The sequence below is a fragment of the Triticum urartu genome, chromosome 6A (assembly GCF_056163025.1).
Source record: "Triticum urartu cultivar PI428250 chromosome 6A, HENAU_Tu73, whole genome shotgun sequence".
Classification (NCBI taxonomy): Eukaryota; Viridiplantae; Streptophyta; class Magnoliopsida; order Poales; family Poaceae; genus Triticum; species Triticum urartu.
This window is the reverse complement of record NC_141878.1, coordinates 12,053,946-12,058,000: the sequence shown is the minus strand read 5'-3', so window position 1 is coordinate 12,058,000 and position 4,055 is coordinate 12,053,946. Positions and strand designations below refer to the sequence as shown.

General features: G+C 45.4%; 1 pseudogene; it reads left to right on the top strand.

Moving 5' to 3' along the window:
- The first annotated feature begins 548 nt into the window (after window positions 1-548).
- LOC125516345 (extradiol ring-cleavage dioxygenase pseudogene) lies at window positions 549-3,389 on the top strand (annotated as a pseudogene).
- The last annotated feature ends 666 nt before the right edge of the window (window positions 3,390-4,055 follow it).

Sequence of the window (4,055 nt, the reverse complement as noted above, 5' to 3'; positions counted from 1 at the left end):
CACTACTAGTAAGCGTATGGATGTAAGGGCGCTCGTTTACTTTTTAAATTTGTTAGTCATAGCTAGCAACAATTACTCCTTCCTCCACCCCATACATATTCTATGGTTCATACCATTTAGCAGTATCATATATCTTTATGACTCATGTACAATAGGCTTGACATGGTATCATGCAGTCAACTCAATATGTTGTCGCTAAAATTGCTACCAATCGCACACAATTGTGCTGTAAGATGCTTCGAATCCAAAGCATCTCATAGGAACAAGCATGGTTTTCGAAGAGAATGTGTGATGATTGAAGGTGAAACGGCAGTTACTACGTCGTTTGACCTTCAAAACATTTCTACACTGATCATAAACCATTAAATGTTTAAGTTAAAAATGGGCATTTTCCAGGGTTCGTTTCTTCTTTTTAAGATGTTAGTAGATTTCTAGGCATTTAACGTATATAATAGAAACTTGAACCGTAAGTACCTGGAGTAGTCCTGCAAAATGTGTTCAAAAATCATATTGATATTCTTGACCATATGGTTAGCCCTCCCCAAAAAATGAAGGTAAATTTAAACCAGCTGAATGACAAGAGTCAACCACAAACATGAAGCTTATTGGATTTCGAAATGTAAAATATACAAATATGACTGGAAAAGCCCGAAACCTAGGATGGTGTCATGAAATGACCTCAATATGTTGTAATTAAAATTTTAGCCGACTTCACAAAACTTATCATGTAAGCTGCTTAGAAATCAAACCTGGCATTCAAAGGGAATGCGTGATGATTGAAGGCCAATGACAGTTGCTTCGTCATTTGACCTTCACAAAAAAATTATGTTCCATGTTGAAATTTGGTATTTTTTTTATGATTCAATCCTTCTTTCCGGAGTCCTTAGGTGGATTTCTAGGCATTAAATGGATATAATGGAAATTTGAACTGCAACTGCATGGAGTAGTCCACAAAAATGGGTTGAAAATCATATGAATGTTTTTGGGTATATTTTTAGGCCACAAACAATAATTGGGCTGAGTGGCAAGAGTCGACCACATACATGGAACTTATTAGATTTTAAATCGGACAAAATGAAATTATGATTTGAAAAACCTGAACCTGGCATGGTGTCAAGAAATGTCCGCAATATTTTATGGTTAAAATTTCAACCGATTTCACTGAAGTGGTGATGTAAGGTGCTTAGAAACCGGAACATATTAGAGAGACAAATGAGGTTTTCAAAGGGAATGCATGATGATTGAAGGCCATGTGACAGTTGCTTCGTCATTTGACCTTGCAATTTTTTTTCTACACTCAACATACATCTACATGTTTCATGTTAGAATTTGGCATTTATAGGGTTCGTTTCCTATTTTTAAGTCATTAAGTTTTATTCTAGCCATTTTTAAATGGAAATGATGGAAATTTGAGTGGCAAAAGTTCGTGGACTAGTCCATCAATATGGGTCGTACAATCATATGTTTGTTCTTGGGTACATTTGAGGAATGCATGTATAAAACAAAGGATTGGGAAAAGTATGCCTTTTGCAAAATTGAGTGTTTGGTTCACAGGAATAGGAAAACATAAGAATCCCAGTGAAGAGAGTCAAATCAAAGTAAAACCTGATGGAAATCAATACTTAACATGTTATTATACTAGGAAGGATCTTAGTCTCGTTCCTCGTGCGTAGGAATTTGAAAAGAGCCCCGAGTTAATTGTAAAATTTTCTATGTTTTTTCCTTCTAAGATTGTGACGAAAGGAAAAATTTCCTCCATTTTTTCTTTGTTACATTTCTTTGAAACAAGGCCTTGAATGTGCCACCATAAGAAAGATTTCTGTTCTTATGTCTTCCCTTCACTTTTCGTTTAAACCAAAGGAGGCCTTATTGTTGCACTAAGGATCTCAGTCTCGTTCTTCGTGCATAAAAAAATTAAGAGAAAGGTCTAAGTGGGTTATCAAATTCTTGTGTTTTTCCTCTGAAACTGAGATTATTTTTCCTTAATTTTTTTCCTTTGCTAGATTCCTTTGAATCAAAGGTTTACATAGTGCCACCGTACGAAACATTATTCCTTTAAAGCAACGGTGGCCTCTACCAAAGGTCTGATAGCACCAGGCATCCCTAGGCCCATGTTGGCACAAGAAGGAGCTTGACCACAGACCAACCCAGCACGCCGGACAAGTTCTGGCCACCAAACCAGGCCCCAAACCGCCGAGGTAGCACCGTTCAGCTGTGCACTTGGGCGATGGTGTGCGTTACACGGGCAACGAGATTATTTAAACAGCAGGTCGGGAGCATCATCGATCCTTGACGATGGCCATGGACACGTTCATGGCTCACCCACGCTCTCCATCGACGACTCGTTGCCGGCGCGCCACTTCCTCGAGTCGTGGGAGCGGGCCGGTCTCGCCGGGCCGCAGCCGCCGCGCGCCATCCTCATCGTGTCCGGCCACTGGGAGACGGACACCCCGGCCGTCAACGTCATCCGCGGCACCAACGACACCATCTCTTCCCAGAGCAGATGTACAAGGTCGCCTTAATTAATTCTATCGTAGTCCCTACCTATATACGAATCCGCTAGCTAGCTGCAAATCTGTCATGAGGTGACGTTGCTACCACACATATGCAGCTGACGTACCCTGCGCCGGGCGCGCCGGACGTGGCCATTAGGACCAAGAAGCTCCTGGAGGACGCCGGGTTCGGGCCGGTGAGCGAGGACCACGGCCGCGGGCTCGACCACAGCGCCTGGGTGCCGCTGATGCTCATGTACCCGGAGGCCAACATCCCGGTGTGCCAGCTCTCGGTGCAGACGGACCGCGACGGCGCGTACCACTACGACCTTGGCAAGGTGCTAGCGCCGCTCCGGGACGACGGCGTGCTCATCGTCGGCTCCGGCAGCGCCACACACAACCTGCGCCGGATCCTGCGGACGTTCGCGCCCACCAGCGACGAGCCCGTGCCGGAGTGGGTGGCCGAGTTCGACGCCTGGCTCAGAGAGTCTTTACTCAACGGACGGCACGACGACGTGAAGCGGTACGAGGAGAGGGCGCCGTTCGCCAAGGTGGCGCACCCGCGCCAGACCACTTCTACCAGCTGCACGTCGCGCTCGGTGCAGCCGGGCCGGAGGCCAAGGCGGAGCTCATCCACCGCAGCTGGTCCAACGCCACGCTCTCCTACGCGTCCTACCGGTTCACCACCAAGCAGGAAGATACACTGACAACTCTTGTCTGCGATTAAATCCCCACACACAGTGCAGTCTGTTGGAACAGTGGCAGAGGCAGAAGTAATTTCCACATGTGACGGAGTTTATGAAGAAAAAAACATGTTTTAATAAAATTATGCATGAACTCACTCGAATACTACATATACTAGTAAAATGTTTGTGTGTTGCCTCCACATTATAATGGTTTAGCATCAATCATGTCTAACAAATATCTTTAGAATACTTATAGACATTAGATGGTATTGTCGATTCTATTTACCGTTAATCAATTCCTCATCCTCCATCAACACCTCTCTCATCTGAAAAACAAATACTTTGATTAACCTCATAGAAATAAATCCAGTGTATAGAGGGAATAGAGGGGAGGACGTACATGAGTGAGTGGTTGTAGCGGGCCGATTTTCCTCCTATTTTTCATCAGGGTAACGATGCCAAAGGCGCCGCCATTGCTAGGCATAACCGATAAGAGGCTAGTCCTAGGGTTTCCCCTTTGAGCACAAGCCCGAGTACTCCATGGACCACCCAATCGAATTAGTCATGTGCTATCTCCTCCACTTGCCACGAGCCCATAGGCTGCAAACACGCACTGACCTGACAGCGGGTGAGCATGCACACATGAGCAGGCAACTGAACCGCTACAAGAGCTGCTCACCACAACACGATAGACACTGATGGAAGAGGAAGGTCACTCACACCTCTGAAATCCCGATGGGATGCTCAAGAGGCCATGTACTATCTTGTGAGGGGCAGCTGATGGCTGATCTGAATTCGACAACACCACCATGGGTAGCCACAAGCTCCATCGTCTTTGCCCACGAAAGCCCAGATCCACGACACAACACCTCCTTGC